The 20,598-nt window shown below is 43.2% G+C and overlaps 2 long non-coding RNA genes across 2 annotated transcripts; one reads left to right on the top strand and one right to left on the bottom strand.

The window, feature by feature from the left end:
- The first annotated feature begins 4,022 nt into the window (after positions 1-4,022).
- LOC311256908 lies at positions 4,023-4,602 on the top strand. Its single transcript, XR_014622534.1, has 2 exons — positions 4,023-4,177; positions 4,266-4,602. It is a non-coding gene; the product is annotated as an uncharacterized lncRNA (long non-coding RNA).
- Positions 4,603-14,878: 10,276 nt separating this feature from the next.
- LOC311257077 lies at positions 14,879-18,599 on the bottom strand. Its single transcript, XR_014622575.1, has 3 exons — positions 18,072-18,599; positions 16,000-16,066; positions 14,879-15,921 (listed from the first exon to the last, which is right to left on the bottom strand). It is a non-coding gene; the product is annotated as an uncharacterized lncRNA (long non-coding RNA).
- Between the last annotated feature and the right edge of the window lie 1,999 nt (positions 18,600-20,598).

The following is a 20,598-nucleotide window of genomic DNA, read 5'->3' as shown; positions in this document are numbered from 1 at the left end:
TCCATCTCCACGTCAGAGGGAAGAAAACACTTGACATTAATATTAAAATTACCAGGTGTGAGTGTATTTCAGCACTGACGTAGTGAATATACACGTACATAGTTTTAGTCAGCCACTGATTATTTAATGGTGTCTTCGTTTTTTCTAGTCTTTTGTTTTGGAAAGCAATTCTTCCTGCAAAATCAAAGCATCTTTGGTATTTTGTGAGGGTGACAAGCTTATCAAGCAAACTGTTTTGAAATCCTTGGTGTTTATGACGCACAGCCACTTTAGTCTCCTTTTTTATCACTTAGTGTTGACTACAATTCTAGTGTGCACACTGTGTCAGAAGTGGCTCCAGACTTGAACTTTCTTGAGGTTAGCAGAGGTGGAGAGAGTTGTGTCTCCTTACAGATAGAATCTGATCCGCTGTAGACAAAACAAACGTAGACTGCAGTTGAAATGCAAGGTTGAACGAGAAAGGGGAAGAGATGTTAGTCATCACAACAGAGTATGATTTCTCAATGTGTAGAGAACATATCTGCTCTCAACATGTCATGTCACTGATTTCACTTGGTGCATTAAAAGATGGTGATGCACGAGTGCCTGCGAGTCGCAGTGGCTCCTGTTATCTCTTGTTGTCTTTTTGTTGATTTTAAAGGGTAACCACATCCTTAAAGTACCCTCTCCACCGCATATTTAAAAAATCCAACACAGAAGTGGGAGAGGAGCGACTGTTGGAGTTGTGGCTTTGTGCCCACGTAGTGTAGTGTGTGACGCGGAGGGTCAGTGGACACAGGGGAAGAGCTCATTTTTGACAGCCAGAGCAAACAACCATGAGATGCTACTGTCAGACGTTCGCCACTGGAAAGTCAGGGAGTCTGGTGGAGCTTTAGCAACATTTACATTTATTTCTCGAGGCAGAATATTGTAGCTAGGCCAACAGCTCTCCAGTGTGTGTCTGTGGAGTGCCAGTTTATAACCATAGCCACGTTGTTTGACTCAGTTAACCCTTAAGAACCCATGGTGACATGCTTATAACAAACACTTTAAATGTCCTAAAATCTTTAAATGTCCTACTTTAAATGTCCTAAAAGGGGTCTGGGTTCTGATGGGTTAAGATACTGTTTGTCAGCCCTAAATATTTAGTAAATCTCTGAATCTAGCACAGTTATCAGCGAGCCCATCTGTTGAGTTTACTTCCCCTGCACGGAAATAATCTTGTTCATGGAAAAAATTGTTTTTCCACTGCAGCTTATCAGGGTTGCTAATGCTAATGTTATCAGCAACTTTGTACGAGCAGCTCAAACTGGGGCCATAAACATGTAAGAACATAGATGTGTGTGATCTAATTGTCTGATTATATTGAATTAACATTTTTTATGTAGAGTTTGTCAGCCAACTCTGCTAAAAGGCTTTTGGCTACTGTTACAGGAATTAATTCAGTATGCTACAGCAGTATAGCTCACGGATGATTAAAAATTAGCATTAATAATGAGTTATAGTTTAAATAGTTTTATGAAGAGAGTTGGCTTAGGCTACGTAGCTAACGTACGCTGAAAAAGGTGGCGTCCAATGTGTTTAGCCTAGCTACACAGTCTTTTCAATTTTTGCACTGATATCAAACATGAGCCCACACACACAAACACACACCTAGTCCCATACTATATCTATATATAGGAAGAAGAGACATGCACAAAGGTGAAGCGATGAAGAAAGAAGCGTGGTGTCTTTTAACTTCAAAGTAACGTCAGTGTTTGCTAGCTAGCTTTGTTGACAGCTAAAATGCTTTAGCTACTGTTGCATGGTGGTGCTACAGCAGTATGCTGTCCATGACAACAAAACAACAAAGAACTAGAATGGTATTCAGTAGAGTGCATATGTCCCCCAAGGGCCAACAGTCCCTTTTAACTGAATCAAGCTAATCCAATATCAAACTCAATAGCCCTGTATCACTCAAAATTGTTATCCATCCATAACTGCGTATCCATTATTTAAACCCATCAAATTGTAGGTTACTCACTCATAAGGCCACCTGGATATTCTCATCAAGACCCATGCATTATTACCTGAGAAATTTGCAATGTCAAAAAATGTAAAATAAAAGAAATTCCTGCATCTGTCCCTTTATCTGGATCCACACCAAAAGTTAAGAGGTCTATTCTAGACTGAGACCCATCCTCCAAGGTTTCATGGACATCTGGCGAATAGTTTTTGTGTAATCCTGCTGACAAACCAACAAACAAACAAATAGACAGTTAAAGGAGTTAAAGTATATCTATATGGTATATAGTGTTTACACTCAATATTAATTACTAATCTAAAAACTGTATTTGTTGAGGAATCCAGTTATATATCTTGTCTTTTAACCTTTAGTTTCATTTCAGTTTCAGGGCTCCATGTGATCATTTGGAAAATATTTCTGAGGTGATGTGATATGATTCCACTTCAGTTCAGGCAGTAATCTAGCAATTCTGAATAATTTCTATATAAACATGAAAAAAGGGAGCAAAGAAATACATCCCTCGCACCCCATCAGTTTAACCAGGGAAACAATTACAGATGGATGTCAGAGGTTTGTCTTTAAGAGATATTGCTGAGCTCCACTGCGGATTTCAGTTTGACACAGATTTTCCAACAGCACTTAGTATAAAGACAGAGCTTTGTTCACTCCGCTGTGTGGGAGTCCATTTCCACCACATGTGCTCATATTTCACTTAAAGCTGCAGAAAATTATTCCAGGGTGGTAAATCTTGAAATAATTGTGTTGCTCCTTGCTGAGAATTAAACATGCAACTGAGTTCAGTGTACAAATCAGTTGGTGATTACCACGGCTAATGGTTTACAGTAAAAACATGAAGTATATGTTGCTTTTTATGATGTTGCTTTCAAATGAACCATCCACTTTGCTACAGTGGTTCAGACAGAGTTTCATATATTCTCTATGGGCCCTCGCAGTCCGAGGAGGCCTCAAAAATAGAAACAGCAAAGCCTGAAATTATACTATCTAAGGCACTGGAATATGGATCACAGAGATGGGTGAGACCAATTGCAATCTGCATAAATAAACATGAAAGAGTAATGACTCACACACACCACGCTCATTTGCCTACCAAGGTTCAGTCTTAGAGTTACTGAACCTCTCTGTAACAACCAACCTTGGCAGAAATGCCTTGATAATGTGACTGATTTAGCTCGGATGTCAGCAGCTTCAGAAACACAAACAGTTTGTCTTGAATAAATTGAAGAACTGAGTAGACATCATATGAGACTAACATGGTCAAAGTTGACTACAGTGATAGGAGTCAGTCGCATCTTATGGCTTCTTTCCTTTCTGAGACCTGTTCCAAATAACAGCTCATTGTTTTAGGTTTATCTGCACATCAATCATAATGATAGCATGTGATTTGGATAAGATTCAAACCCACACCTCCCACTAATATAACATTTTGTTGTGTGGAGTAGTTTTAGCAGCACTAAATTACTGATCTGTATTGTGAACGCAACACAAGGCGATGTCCTATCCCTCTGCTTTGTCAGTAGATTTTCTACTTTTGGAATTACCCTTCGTATGAAATGTGTTAGGTAAATAAAGTTGCCTTGAATGCAAATCATGTCATACTTGATTTTCTCAACCTTCACATTAAAGGGAGTGGCTTTAAGGCAGGGAAATCTGGGCACAATGATAAAAAGACCGACTCTCACCAACTAAAACTTGGTATTGCTCGCACCAAAGAGCTGTTGAAAAGAATTGCATAATTCGCAAATGTAACATCACTACTGTCATGGTTTTGGCTTTTGGTTAGTTATTTCTTGTTTTATTTTGTAGTTATGTCACATGGGTAAATTAATGATTTTATTGTGTATTTTAAGCTCCCAGTGTGTTTTTATTTTGCAACATTTCTGCATGTGTTGTACATTGAGAGTGTGTTGTGCTTTTATTTTGAAAATCCCATGCGGTTGTGACACCCCCGGGACAATCACCTGCACCTGAGATGATGAGATTGGCAACCTTTTAAAAGCATCCAGAGGGAGCAGGAAAGGAGACAGAAATGAGATGCATAGAGCGGGTGAAGCAGCAGGAAGCAGCGCAGGAACAAAGGGAGAGGCACTGACCACAGGAGCCACGCCAGAGCCGCCATTAGACGGAGAAGCCAGGTGGCTGATTGACAGAAGGCTCCATGAAGAAGCGTTTTGTGTGAGTAGCGGCCCTGGATGATAAAGCGTGACTCTCGGTACTTGTATGTGTTAAAAGTGCAGTGACTGCCGTCTTGCCTCCCCGATAGCTTGAGGCCAGTGCCCAGCGGAGGACGATGACGGTGGTGGTGGATCGGCGGAGCCAGGCGGCTACAGGACCGCGAGCACAGGAATTATCGATGCTCTTTCTACGGCCGACCGAGCCACTCCGCCGGCGTTCGGCACATGTGCTACAGCCCTTCCTACCGCAGATAAGACTGAACTGTTTTTTTTTTTATTGGACTTCCTCACCCCTTAGTTTTAGCTTCCCTCATTTTAGCCTTTTAGCGTCTTTTTACCAGCCCGTCTTACCATTTTTTAAGGACTTTTACCTGTGGTTTTAACCTGATTTTATTCTGTGAATAAATATCAGTGTTTATGCTTGAAGTTTCTGTTTCTTGGTTTAAGCAATTGCTCTCTCGCCTGATTTTTAACCCTAAAATCATTTTTAATATAACTTTTTATACTAACAAACACACACCGTAACCTCTCCAGTTATATCCTCTTGGGTCGTGTTGTCACTTTCTACTTCCTGCTCTCCTGTGTTTCCTGTGTTCTGCTTCCCTCCTGTGTCCTCCCCAGCTTGATCCCCCCCCCCACCTGTCTCACATCAGCCTCGTTAGCCCTGTCCTGTTCCCAGTGTCTCTCCACCTGCACCTCACGCCCTCGTTAGTTTAGTTTGTATTTAAGCCTGTGTTCCCCCACTTTTTCCCTCCACTCTGCTGGTTTCCCTGTTTCCGTCCTCGCGGCTCCTGTGCTCGTTCCCTTGTCCTTGCGTGTTTTGAATTTTTCTGTAGTTTCTTTCCTTGAGCTTTCCTTTGCCTGTCTTTTATTAATTGCTTGTTGGGTTTTTTGACGTTGGATTTTTCGTTTTCACATTCAGCTCATTAAAGCTCGCTTTTAGTTTTCAACCTGCCTGCATCTGTGTGTCCGCTTTTGGGTTCTGCTTCGAACTGTGACAGCTGTGACTAACCCCTGAGTGAAGTTTTACCTCTGCTGTTCTCCACATTTTCATTTTGCACATAAAAATGCCATAGATACCAGTGGAAAAAGATGAAATGTCCCAAAAAGTGAATGCACTTGCTGAGGTACAAATTTTTGTATCATATGAAGGCTGACATATTTCCAAATACACTTTGACATTGCGGTCAAACCTACTGTACGCTTGGTGTTGCTCACTGTCAGCCACATTCCTCCACCAAAAAATACAAACTTCGGGGTTGTACATAACTGCACACACACTCATCTCTAATGTATGATGTGTTATTTCTGAGCTCTCCCTGTACCCAAGTTCAGCATGGGCAGCCGAGGCTCGCCACAAATTACAAAAATGATGTGATGAGGTATTTGGCACTTTCCTGAGAAACTGAGCATGAAGTACTTCACTGGTATGTGTCTTTTCTCTTCTGAAAATTTCATGTCTTAATTTGATTTACTAAGTCACAAATGGCAACCCAATGTCACCAAACCATGTGATAGGCCCGCTGGTCCACCTTGTCAATTTTGCATTTGGCCCCCATCATTAGCAATAAGAAACATGCACCATCTGGCATGTCTCAAGTTTAGGTCATTTTCATGTGTTTTCATTTCAGTCTTTTGTTTCCTGTTTTATTTTGGTGCCTAGCTCTCCTCTCGTTTCAGATTCCCTTCCTGTCCCAGTGTGTTTCCAGTCACTGGCTGTGTCCGAAATCACTCACTCATTCCCTACTCCCTAGTCACTACATAGGGTGTCCAACATGGTGGACTATATAGGGAGCTCATCTGCAGAAAGAAAAAAGCACTTTCGGACACTACTCAGGCGCCGTTAATCACGTCACTGCTGTCACACAGTTGAAACGTCATACATCAACGCCGGTTGTGGACTAGCGTTCGTCTACCATTTTTCTCTGTGCAATGCATGATGGTAAATATTGCTTGGTTAGTGACCATCAGTTGTACACTACTTTTCACGATGCATTGTGGGATACTTTGAGTCCACTATATAGGGTATCATAATTCACACTATAGACATTCGGACAGCACAACAAAATGGCGTACTCACTATGTAGTGCACTTCCACCAACTTGGAAGAATCCCGCTTAGCCTGGAAAGATAGCCTTAAAACATATAGGAAGGCCCTCCGCAATGCCAGAGCAAGCTATTACTCGTCATTAATAGAGGAAAACAAAAACAACACCAGGTTTCTTTTCAGCACTGTAGCCAGGCTGACAGAAAGTCACAGCTCTACTGAACCATGTATTCCTACAACGCTCAGTAGTAATGACTTCATGAGCTTCTTCAATGATAAAATTTTAACTATTAGAGACAAAATCCATCATCGCTTGCCCTCAACTGGCACTATTGTATCTTTAAACACAGGAACCTCAGAAACAGTTGTAAATTCTGACTTATATTTAGACTGCTTCTCTCCCATCGACCTCCACCAACTAACTTCGATGGTTTCTTCATCTAGACCAACAACTTGTCTCCTAGACCCCATCCCAACTAGGTTGCTGAAAGAAACTTTACCTTTAATTAGCACATCTTTACTAGAAATGATCAACCTGTCTCTATTAACAGGATACGTACCACAATCCTTTAAACTAGCTGTAATTAGACCGCTCCTTAAAAAGCCTAATCTTGATCCAGAAACTTTAGCCAACTATAGACCTATATCCAACCTCCCTTTCCTCTCCAAGATCCTTAAGAAAGCAGTCGCCAACCAGCTATGTGACTTTCTTCATAAAAATAGTTTATATGAGGATTTTCAATCAGGTTTTAGAGCACATCATAGCACAGAGACGGCACTGGTGAAAGTTACAAATGACCTCCTAATCGCTTCTGACAAAGGACTTGTCTCTGTCCTGGTCTTACTAGATCTTAGTGCTGCATTTGATACCATTGATCATCATATTCTACTACAGAGACTGGAACACTTAATTGGCATTAAAGGACCCGCATTAAACTGGTTTAAGTCCTATTTATCGGATCGATTTCAGTTTGTACATGTTAATGATGAGTCATCCCTGTATACCAAGGTTAGTCATGGTGTTCCTCAAGGCTCCGTGCTTGGACCCATACTATTCACCTTATATATGCTCCCTCTAGGAAATATAATTCGGAAACACTCCATAAACTTTCATTGTTATGCAGATGATACACAGTTATACCTATCAATAAAGCCAAATGAAACTAATCAGCTTACTAAACTCCATGCATGTCTCAAGGACATTAAGACCTGGATGACCTGCAATTTTCTGCTGTTAAACTCAGATAAAACCGAAGTTATAGTACTTGGTCCTAAACACCTTAGAGATGCATTATCTAATGATATAGCGAGTTTGGATGGCATTAACTTGGCCTCCAGCACCACCGTCAAGAATCTGGGAGTTATCTTTGATCAAGATATGTCCTTCAACTCCCACATAAAACAAATTTCAAGGTTTGCATTTTTTCATCTACGTAACATTGCAAAAATCAGGCCCATCCTGTCTCAAAAAGACGCAGAAAAGCTAGTCCATGCATTTGTTACTTCCAGACTGGACTTTTGTAATTCTCTATTATCAGGCTGCCCTAACAACTCTCTAAAGAGTCTCCAGCTGGTCCAGAATGCTGCAGCACGTGTACTGACAGGAACTAAGAAAAGAGATCATATTACTCCTGTACTGGCCTCTCTGCACTGGCTCCCTGTAAAATCAAGAATAGAGTTTAAAATCCTTCTCCTCACTTACAAAGCTGTTAATGGTCAGGCACCATCATATCTCCAGGAGCTCATATTACCCTATCACCCAACTAGAGCATTACGCTCCCAGAACGCAGGATTACTTGTAGTTCCTAAAGTCTCCAAAAGTAGAATGGGAGCCAGAGCCTTCAGTTATCAAGCTCCTCTTCTGTGGAACCATCTTCCTGTTTTGGTCCGGGAGGCGGACACCCTCTCTACCTTTAAGAGTAGACTTAAGACCTTCCTCTTCGATAGAGCTTATAGTTAGGGCTGGTCCAGGACAGGCCCAGGCCTGTCTTAGACCAGCTCTTAGTTATGCTGCTATAGGCCTAGTCCGGGGGACAATGACACACTGAGCTTCTCTCTCCTCCCCTCTCCTCTCCTCTCCTCTCCACCTGTATACATTATGCCTGTATACATGCCCCATCTCTGCATGTCACTGACTTGCTTCTTCCCCGGAGTCCTTGTGCTTTCTAGTCCTACAGGCTCCCTTGGATCCTGGCCGCGCCCGGGTCGTGGATCGTGGATGCGCCCACTGCTATGGCCCTGCCTGATCGTGGATGCGCCCACTGCTATGGCCCTGCCTGATCGTGGATGCGCCCACTGCTATGGCCCTGCCTGATCGTGGATGCGCCTACTGCTATGGCCCTGCCTGATCGTGGATGCACCTACTGCCATGACCCTGCCTGACACCCACCACTACTGTCGCTAATATTAGTCACATCTCTGTTACATACGTTCCACTACTATTATCGTACTGCATTGCTACATACCATCCTTGCCATTGATCATTACTACTGTTATCACTAGTAATCACATTTCCATGTGCATTTCATCATTATCGCTGTAATACATCTTTGTGTACTTTCACTCCTGTCAACCATCGCTTATAATTGAATACATTGTGATCTCGTTGATCTGCTCTGTACATGCGACATCTATTGCACGTCTGTCCGTCCTGGGAGAGGGATCCCTCCTCTGTGGCTCTCCCTGAGGTTTCTTCCGCATTTTTTCCCTGTTAAAAGGGCCTTTTTTTGGGGCAAGTTTTTCCTCACTCGAATCGAGGGTCGAAGGACAGAGGGTGTCGTCTCTGTACAGATTGTAAAGCCCTCTGAGGCAAACTGTGATTTGTGAATTTGGGCTATACAAATAAAATTTGATTTGATTTGATTTGATTTATGTAGGGAGTAGTGAGTGATTTCGGACACAGCCAGTGATGGTCTGCCCCACCCCGATGTGTTGCACTTGTGCCTCATTATCCTCTTCTCTCTTGTGTTTATACTGTAGTCTGTGTGCTCCCCTGTCTAGTCGCCATTTCGTCTTTGTCTCCTGTAGCAAGGGTTCCAGCACAACGCCAGCAGAGTTGTGCGTTTGGGTTCAAGTCAGTGTGTGAGTTTTGTCACAGTCCCATTAAACTTTCAAAATAAAGGCAAAAACAACTTGATTGCTTACGCATAGTCTTCTTCAAATCCATCATTATTGGCTTCACACAGGACTCAAACCCTGATTGGTTGGTTGTAATAGAACCTTTTCCTTACCATGTTGTAGTTTTGACGTACCATGAGTATTCTTATTTTTTATCACGCCTAAGTTCACGTATTTGTTTCTCTATTTTGGCAGAAAGGCGCTTCCTTAAAGGTGACATATTATGCCCATTTCTGCTTGTTGACATGGGTCCTTGATGTCTAAATGGAATGATAGTAACATGCTTTGGTCGAAAAAACCGAAGGATTGAGCACAGCAGGATTCTTTACACACCAGTTTCACAGCCCTGCTCTAAGTGGCTGGTTTCAGTGCCTTTCCCTTTTATGCTAATGAGCTACTGCATGCGCCGCCCACTTCTTCCTGCCGGCTGGAAGACGCAGTGTTGCCAACTTAGCGACTTTGTCGCTATATTTAGTGAGTTTTCAGACCCCTCTAGTGACTCTTTTTCAAAAAAGCGACTAGCGACAAATCTAGCGACTTTTTCTGGTGTATTTGGAGACTTGTGGAGACTCTGACGTGAAAGCATGTATCGTTCAACGAGCAGCGGGTGCTCACAGGCAGCCCAGTCCTCACACAACAGTCCCTCCCGGCTGCAGCTAGAGCAGGAGAAGTTCACCCCTGGCGACCAGACAGCGAGTCGCGCATGCGTGAAGCCGCTGCTGGCTGATCCCACCCTGGGTTACAGTCCGGCGGGATGTAAATGTAAAATGTTCTTTGTCCAAAATAAATCACTGCACTAAAATAAGTTCATTTGTAGTTCTAAAAATATTAAGGGTGTTTTTTTTATCTCTCCCACAACATTATTCCTCTCTCCTACAGCGTCCATTACAATTAAATGCACATGGTAAGTTATGCGAATTAGGTGATGACGTCATCTAGCGACTTCTAACGACTTTTAGGACAGCCAATAGGGACTTTTCTTACTGAGGAGTTGGCAACACTGGGAAGACGTGAGGACGGCATCGCGTGACCATGGCAACGAGCAATACACAACGCGAAGCAACTTTTCTGTGTCCATGTCTGCATATAACTGATAGTAGCACAGCAGACATGTAGCAGGTAGCCCCTGTCTCCGGCTCCAAAACAAAGTAGTGACTGCTTTACTGCAGATAACGTTTTGGTGCTCTCAGGTCTGGTCTCTCATGACAGCAGCTAACGCTACAGGCTGTAGCATTAGATTAACCGTTAGCTGTAGCCTACAGCTAACGCTACGGCTAACACTACACACGTATTACATGTATACCAACACACAGAAAAACGGTCAGAGGACAGTCTCCCAGAGCCATGACATCTGCCAAACTACAGCAGCTCCTCGGGCTGTCACACAGTCAGCAGTGCATTCAGACAAGACACGCTTCTAGGAGTTTGCTTACACACTGTCCTTTAGCACAACATGCTAATGAATGAACGTAGCTCACTGGCCGTGAATAACAGAGACCAGTTCATACCGTTTCCTCTGCGTGTTCACTGCGGAACAGCAGCTAAATGTCCGTGAACAACTGACACACACAACTGAGACGATGTCACACTGTCTCCTCTGTTTGTTCACCGCCGAGCAGCAGCTCACTGTCCGCGAACAACTGAGACATTTCACCCCGTCTCCTCCTCATGTTCATGGCCGAGCAGTGGTTCACCGGCCGGTTAGAAGCGATAAAATCTCAATATCCTAATTCATTTTCTCAATTCACGTCATTCATGTTTTAAGAGTGCTGATATGACAAATTAACGTTTCGTATCATTAACATTATCGTGAATCCTACGGTCAGTAAGCCCAACGTTGATAACTTCACATGTAATGTTAGTTCAGCCTCATATTTACATCCACGGTAAGCGTTAGCTCATGTGCTAAACGGCCAAAGTAACACAAACTATACTGTTTTTTAAATACTTACAGTTCCATCATTGACAGTGGGTATGGATCCATCTTTTAAGGGACAATCTTGTTGCCAGTCCAGAGTTATACTGACCCTGGTTGCTGAAACAGTCCGGTGTGAAGTGACTGGCACAGACCATAACGCTTCTGCTCACTGAAGCTGGGACCCTGATAAATAAAAAGTAGCCACTTCACTCTGATATCCTCTTTGGTAGGGAGGCGATGTAGCGAAACAGGAGGATCCGTGCATCCGACGACAGAGCAGCAGTGCTCGGCTTTCGGGTTGTACATGGTAGCGGTCAGGCTGTCGCGTACAAGTTAGCGAGGACGAGAAAATGGCGGATCCTCGTTCAGGTAGCTGGCGTAATGTGGGAGGAGACACCCAGCGCGAGGGCTGGATTATTCAAATCACCCGGACTGTTACGTAACAATCCGGGTGAAATCCAAACGGCTCGTTTAGAGACTCAATTCCTGACTCTGCCAGGTACAAAATATTGACTTAGTTGTCAAAACTCATGCTTAAGGGGTGGGGAGGCACTCCGGATACGCAAATATACATACTAAAGCAAGGAAAAAGTCAGTTTTGCATAATATGTCCCCTTTTAAATATTGAATTTAACAAGTATAAAGATGTAATGGGAAGCTGAACTGACCTCAGTGCTGCTCAGTAACAGTCATTATGTAATCTTGATGCAAGGTTTCAACATGGTTGAGGTCTTTAGACATGCACTGTCTCATATTCCAACAATAAAGCTCCTGCTTGAGCAGCGCTGCACAAAGCAGGCAGTGAATGAGAAAGCAGCTGCCGGTGTGCCATATCAGCTTGATCTGCACCAGTTAACCCCAATCTGCAACCCAGTCTCTGTCTAATGGAGGCTGTCAGCTGGCAGATCTGCACCTCCTCTACCTTTCTACACATTATTCCTCCTCACACGCTGGTGACTGTGGCTGCTGCTGTAAAAGCCTTCCATCTCCAGAAAGTCAACTGTTCAGGATTGAACAAAAACAGGCTCCTCCTTATGATTAATTAATCTGTAGTCTTAAAAAAACACAGGAGGCTATAAAATGGATTTAAAATGTAAGATCGAAGGTCAGATATTTTGTTTCTTTAAACTCGACGAAGGCCTGATCATTTTTCAGTGTCACTTATACAATAAACACACAGATGGGCGACAGATGTAAGGAAAAAAACTAACATGAAGTGTCTTAGTGAGGTGTAAGTTGACTGTGAACAACCAGAACAGCTTCAGTGATTCATGGAATAGATTCACCAAATCTCTGGAGCTGTACTTGAGGACACTATTCTTCCACAAGATATTCCCTTATTTGGTGTTTTGATGATGTTGGTGTAGAGGTCCCTTAACAGAGTAAAACATTGCAGTTACAAGTTACATTACACTCACGATAGCTCAGACTTCAATAAAACATTTGTTGAACAGTTATTGGCCGCGTTTCCCAGATTCGATCGTTCTTAAGGACTTAAGAAGGCTCTTAAGAAGGGTTCGGCTAAGAAGGAGCGCTAAGATACGGGTGTTTCCCAGACGCGTTCTTAACTACCTTCTTAGGAGAACCTTAAGATCAAGCCAAAGAAGCTTCTTAAGAAGCTCTTAGTGGGAGCTGTCCACCGCGGTGCTGCTGAAACTGAATCAATCGATTCCAGGCAAATCGATCACCCACCTCTTTATCAGGGCATAAATCACACACAGCGCCCCGTGGTCCCCCCACACAGGTGCAATTAGGCTACGCATGTATCGTGTGTGTGGGTGCGGGCATGGCGCAGGAGAATCGGTGTCACAGCTGTCACACTCAGTCTCACCGATGCCTTGCTGAGGCCAGTGCCGTCCCCCACCACCTCCAGGAAGCTCCCCAGGGCAAAATTGAAGAGGGTTGCTCTCTGGATGTGTGGAGACACCAGAGTGATCAGCCGTTGGATCTCCGCACGTATGCATTTATGTAAACCGTCTGGCTTCGCGCACGGCGACGCTGTTGGTTCGCAGCGAGAATGTGCTGTATTGTAGCCATGGTTTCTCACACGCGCGGACTTTGGCAACGCATTTATATAGAGTAGCAGGTGAAGCCTCTCTGGATGAGGTTCAAATCAAATCAAATCAAATCAAATTTTATTTGTATAGCCCAAATTCACAAATCACAGTTTGCCTCAGAGGGCTTTACAATTTGTACAGAGACGACACCCTCTGTCCTTCGACCCTCGATTCGAGTGAGGAAAAACTTGCCCCAAAAAAGGCCCTTTTAACAGGGAAAAAAAATGCGGAAGAAACCTCAGGGAGAGCCACAGAGGAGGGATCCCTCTCCCAGGACGGACAGACGTGCAATAGATGTCGCATGTACAGAGCAGATCAACGAGATCACAATGTATTCGATTATAAGCGATGGTTGACAGGAGTGAAAGTACATAAAGATGTATTACAGCAATAATGATGAAATGCACATGGAAATGTGATTACTAGTGATAACAGTAGTAGTGATCAATGGTAAGGATGGTATGTAGCAATGCAGTACGATAATAGTAGTGGAACGTATGTAACAGAGATGTGACTAATATTAGCGACAGTAGTGGTGGGTGTCAGGCAGGGTCATGGCAGTAGGTGCATCCACGATCAGGCAGGGCCATAGCAGTAGGCGCATCCACGATCAGGCAGGGCCATAGCAGTGGGCGCATCCACGATCAGGCAGGGCCATAGCAGTGGGCGCATCCATGATCCACGACCAGCTGAGTTCAATTACATCTGTTCCCTTGATATCTGTGAAATGCCACAGGGTTGTTGTTGTTTTATGTGTAGTACTATAAACTCATATATGCAGATGTGTGTGGAAAACCTAAACGTGTAATTCTATCTAGCCTATTAACCTATGTTTCTTGCGCCAGTGGTCCGCAGCTATGAGCGCATTTCAACATTGAGCATTGTTTTATTATTTCGAAAAGTGGAGGATATAAATTTCGCTGACACGGCTTGATCACTGAGCATTTGGTCGCTAAGAAGGCTGTTAAGAGTGGGTCAGCTCGATCTTACATTTCCTTCTTAGTGAAAGATCTTCTTAAGCTAAGAGCGACTCTGGGAAACACATCCTTCTTTCACAGCGTTCTTAAGAGCGCTCCTAAGAAGATCTTAGCACTTAAGAGCTTCTTAACGTATTTGGGAAACGCGGCCATTGAGAGTATCTGCTCAAAATATTTAGGCATTAAAATCATTTACAGCTTGTATTATATTCTTCTGGCAAGATTTTCATGGCTCAGATTCAGAAATTTTAACCACCCTTGGACTGAAAACAACCTTTCACAACCCATCTTGTTTTTATAAAGTTTTCTCTAAATATTGACAGTCTGAGTGTCCTTCCTCAATTGGAATATCATTCTACCAAAAATTTGGGCAAATGGAAACTTTTTAAAACATTTCTATGAGCAAAGAAAGAATACAAGTGTGGCAACACGAGGGTTATTACTACGTAATGTACTCAATACCGACAACGCCACCTTGGGTTAGGGCCCAAGGACCGTACTAAAGGTAAATTATTACTCTAACTATTGTAAAAGGACACGCAGATTTGTTCACTCAGGGAGAGCAGGAGACATGGTTCAGTGATTTTATACAAAATTTTATTGTTAAATAAACACAAGGTTTGGCACTGTAAACAGAAAAAAAGAAAGGAGCCCAACTAAAGAAGGGGGGTACAGGCTGAGGCTTACCGGCTGGAGGAGGGGTGTGGCAGGGAAGTGAAATCCAAAAGAAAAAGGAGAACACCCCACTCATACAGCAAAAATGTGAAGTGCAACAAAGAAAATCTTGAACAGGGATCACACAGCACACAAGGGATCACCACCACCCAGGGGCACCACCACCACCAACACCGTCGGCCTTCAGCACTAGGGGAAGAGGAGAAACACAATTAGGAGGGCCGACAATTAAAGAGAACCAAAGAATGTCATAATGTGTGCCAACAGAATATAGATGATCAATAGATAAACGAAAAGTGTTGAATTGAATTAATTATAAATCAATCACACAACAGAAATCAAAGAGTCTCTGACCAGAGATTTCAACTTAATTAACTATAATTAAATCAGTCTTAACGCAAATAACAGGGGAGTTCAAACATTTCTTGGGAAATTCCCTCCCCAAACCGAAAAATACAAGAAACTCCCAAAAATAAACAAATTAATTACCCCAAAGAAAACAACCACCCAAACTACTAAGAAATTACCAAAAGAAATTCAACCATTAAACAGAAGATAAACAGATAAACACCACCAAACCTTGGCAGATTGCCTTTAAAACACACCACACACACACACGTAGCAGCAGTATGGGGAGCCAGTTGCAGGAAGCAGGCTGACCGAGGGCGGCCGACCGGACCCAAACCCAAGCCGTTGGAGCAGCGACAGCAAAGCAGCGGCAGCAATGCAGCAGCAACAGTACAGTGGCAGAACAGCGGTGAAGCAGCGGTAGTAGCGTAGCAGTGGCCCAGTAGCCGTGATTGAGCAGCTGCGCTTACTTAGCTTAATTAGCGTTAGCGTCCATAATACCGATTATCTGTCCGGGCGTATTGGCGTCCCATCCAAAGAGGGAGAGGAGTGAAGAAACATGCACAGCGGGGAAAGACGGCCACCATGCAGCCCACGACCAGCAGACTGTTAGAGGGAGAGGAGCGGAAGGGGAGTTTAGCACCTGGCTACAGCAATAAATGACAGAAGCACGTCTTAACTCACCAATGCTCTGGTTGACAGCGGTTAACAACCCCAGATGATCGCCTCAACCGCGGTGGAGACGCCGGATCTATTAAAGGATCGCAGTTGTAATTACATGAAACACGGGCTAATGTACACAAAACAGCATGGCAATCATGGATGTATTATTAGTGGATACAGGACTGGAAAATGGCCGCCGTTGATTTCAACGGAGTTGCTCGCCTGGCGCATACGCCGAAAAAGTTTCTGACTTCCGGGTTTACTTCCGCGTTATGGGGCCCATAGAGCATGCGCAGTTGAGTCACCCCCCATGATGCTCTGGGGCCTCCCATCATGCCCTGGGGCAATGAGAACGAGCAAATTGCGTTCTGGATAAGCGCCGCGCGCTCATGAGTGCTTGTGGATGAGTTTGAGCGGTGACGACAGAGCTACACACTCAGATGATGATTTATAGGCACATCAACCGATGATGTTCTCAGAGTCATGGTTATAGACTACACGTGGTTAATTTGTGTTGTTTTATTTTTCTAAGTAAGGATAAAACATTGTTCTCCGCTGTTTTCCTAACCCTCCTCCCGGTCGTATGCATTTGTTTCAGCGAAGTCAATCGGTGGATCGATGGATTATCATATTCATGTTATGTTGTGTGTATTTGTGTAGTCCGATCTGTCATAAAACACCGATTACATGTTACGGGGCGCGTTTGTGTCGCGGACTCACGGTGCCACAGAGATGGGAACTTTTTTTTTTTCTGTGGCCAGAGCGACTGTCTGTTTAGTGTTTCATACTGAACACAGTGACTCAACTAAATCACACACTTATGGCTCTATATTCTACACATGTGAGCCACAGTGATGATGGCACATGTCCCACCAAACACTAACAAAGTGATACAGCATGTCCAGTCTCCTCTATTCAGGATCCTGACTCTCCCTTTCAGGCGGAGCTGCTGATGTGTAAACAATGTTGTGTGCGAATCCAATAAAGTACAAATATCTCTACCGAAGTGCAAGTGCCATTATTCATGTGCATTAAGTTGATTGTGTATATGTATAAAAAATAATTGTAAAATATTTCCAAGGCTCAAACAAATCTGTCCCAAGTAAAAATTGTTTAATTTGTGATTACAGTCTGCAAACCTGAGAAAAACAGTTAGTAAGAGCCAAGTGAGAGAATAACATGTGACTGCATGTTGACTGTTGTTTCTTACTTTCTTTAAATAGAGAACGCTTTGACATTACTTCAGTAAAATGTGCATTTCTTAATTAATTGTATCTTATATTTTTCTATTTTATTCATCTTTATTATTTATTGCGTTGTAGTTTATACTTGCATCATCATCAGCTCTGCTGCAGACTGCATGACTCCAGGCCATCAGACTGAGACGGTTCAAACCGTAATAAAAGGTCGTTATGACAGGATGAAAAGGATATTAAACAGTCATCAGACCCTGGTGACACACATCACCGACACTATCACATGCATGGTAAATAACTTTTAGACTTTTCCACAGCAGTGGCACTGGCAGTAGTGAAAATGCGGTCATTCAGCGGGTGATTTAACGCCAAAATACCTTTAGAACTGCATTTAAAATACATGGCATTAAAATATGAAACTTGTATCACAACGCTGTCTTGAAAAAGACTCACCCTGGAGTCATTTAATTCACTTTTCCCACCACGTTTAGCCCCGTTCAGAGCTGTCATTCAGCCAACAGGCATCCTCGCTCCCGAGACACAGCGCGACCGCGCTTGGGAGTGCACGCACACAGCTGTGACGTCACCATGGAAAATGAGACTTTGGGGGGCTTTTCTGGCCTTTACAAAACTTTGTGACGGTTTAAAAGTCCATGACTTAAAAATATGGAATACAAAGATTAGCAATTAACAGTGGTGACAGCTGGAGGTGTCCTGAGAACAGTTTTACAGGCTTCTCTTTTACTATTACGGCTTATGGGAAAAATGCTTTCTGGGCCCCATGGGATTTTTTGTTGCAATACCGCGAGTGGCCACTGGAAAAAATCGGCGTGCCTGCTGAGAGGCTTCATCATATCCAGGTTATATTATAGATCCATGATGGCAATGTGCGCCTACCTGTGCTCAGATGCTAGCGGCGAGTACCACGACCCGGAAGTGGACGGGCCGAAGAGGCAGGAAGCAAGAGGTCAGGAGGAGGGACACGGCCTACTTTTATCCCCTCTGGATGAGCAACGATTGGCTAATAAGCCAGAGGGGCGGTGGTGCAGCAAGACTAAGTTTGATATGGCAGTGATGCCTCATACCACTACACAAGTTTAAAATGACAACCACCAGAACCAACAGTTGTTGTCTGTACTTTTTCACCTTTTCACATCAACACACACACACACACAAACAAAACACAAAGCAGGCCGTGTCACTCCGCGCTAGATAAAATCACGGTTTTTGTGTAGAAACTGCTCGACAGAGATGCAGCGAAGATTTGTTCTGCTGCAGCCGGAAAGTATGTGCCAAGATAAATTTGTTCCCCGTTCGTGGCGGGACTCGCTGTGAATCTGGCGTTCAGTCCTGGCCTAGAAAATACACACAGCGAGATGTATCATTTCACATTTTTCAGCGACAGAATCAAAAACATTACTTCTGGCCTGTAAGTGTGTGCGTTCCAAATATCCTTTTGAAGAATGCTGTGTCTCTTCCTGTTGCCCTACTTCTGTCGAATGGCCTTAAAATGTGAAGGGGCAGAACACACACATTGCTTGTTTACTCAATACAGTGTTTAAAAAAAGTCTGTCACAATATAAACAGCTATTCAGGATCCATATTGCCCATCTCAAGACACTTTTCCGCTGTAAAATTAACTAAGCAAGCTGTGTTGTATTCTGTATGTAGGCTGAGTAACAGTCTCAGTTATGTCGATTCATTTGCACTACAAAATTGTTCGCCATTTATTTGGTGAACAATTACTTTTTCCACCACTTCTCACAAACTGCTGTTATTCTTTTCGGCCCTGTCCATATCACACCAGGGACACACAGGAGACGGAAGGTCAGCAAAGTGCACTAAAGTGCTGCCCGCTTCCTTTTGGTGCCCATGTTAACCGGCCGGCTCTGGATCAAAAGCAATCATTTCAGCATCTGCTCCATTTTGGAGGCTGTTAACAAATCTGCAACTTAATGGAAAAGTACAAACACAGATAAGTTAAAACTTTACGTTTCATTAGGGGCAATTTTCTATTCCTTTCTGGTCACAATGCTGTGCTTAATCATTGTTTAGGTTGAGGCACCAAAACCACTTGGTTAGGCTTAGGACAACATCATAGTTTGGCTTAAAATACCTGTCTTGGTCGTCACAAATATGGCTGGAGATGACCTGACCTCCTGTCAAAAAAAAAACACTTTCTAGTTGCCACGAACACAGCTGGAAATTGTGCAGAGGTCTCATTTAAAATTAGTTATTTCAAGCCTACAAATGCTAAAACACAGACTCAAATTGTGGTCACCGGCTTGGCAGCCCTGTCACCTGTAACTCCACCACTGTCCCCTCCACCTCGAGATACGAAAGTCAGGTGAACGTGATTTGACATATTTTGTACAAATATCGAAATGCTACATGACATGTAGTTGTGGATGTATCTGTAAAAACGTTTACTGTTAACATTTTCTCCCGGCCACTGGGCTGGAATCTAGCAAGAAAGCACACTGATAATCAATTAGAAATGGTCTCACCGCTGTTTGTGATTGTGTTTCATGTACTTATTCCTCAGAGATGAGAGCACACACACACACACACACACACACACACACACACACACACACACACACACACACACAAGGCTGCAGATTATCACACAAGTCTATAGGCCTTTTAACTTGTTGTTCACGTTTGTCAACATGTGAATAAGGGGATTACCAGTACTTACTTTTTTCCCTTTCAAGCTCTGTCACAAACAAGTGTTCCTTCTCAGATCATTTTGTTTAAATACTTTCTAGAGGGATGGAATAAAACAAATGTGTTATTTTTTCCTGTCTCATATAAATTCTGTTTATCTAATTTGCAACTGCAAATTCAATTGAGAAAACTTCACACCACCTTAATTACATATCTTTGTAGCAACTTGTAGAAATGAAAGCAAATGTTTTTATGGAATAGGTTACCTTGCACATCATCATGCGATCTCGCAAATCCATCTTACCCGGCTTCAAAATATGTGCTTGTGGCTGAACTGACATTGGTTGAACCACTCAGCATCCTTTGAGGAACTACTAGCAGCTACAGGCGTGATTTACATGATGACCGGTGAGAGAAGTGACTGTTCATTTGAAATAAACAGTGACATATTTGTGTATATGCTGCTTCAGCATCAGTTATACTAGAACTGGACAGTATTTCTTTATTGAAAGAGGAGCAGAGAACAGCACTGGAGTTTTTTGCTCTTCTCTGGACTGACTACAGCAAGACTTTGATTGACCAACTGGCTCCGTTAGTAGTGCTCTCTTAGCCCATGATAAATGATGATAGACAGATGGTTCGTCCAATCACATGCCAAGCTCCTGCCCTTTTCCAAAACTCCAAGCCTCCCCAGAAGGTTCTGTGCACCAAACCATCTAGCTGTATTGCAGGTTTGGAAAAGATCGCGGCAATG

This window comes from Pagrus pagrus, assembly GCF_965226575.1.
Source record: "Pagrus pagrus genome assembly, chromosome: 5".
Classification (NCBI taxonomy): Eukaryota; Metazoa; Chordata; class Actinopteri; order Spariformes; family Sparidae; genus Pagrus; species Pagrus pagrus.
This window is presented reverse-complemented; position numbering and strand designations above follow the sequence as displayed.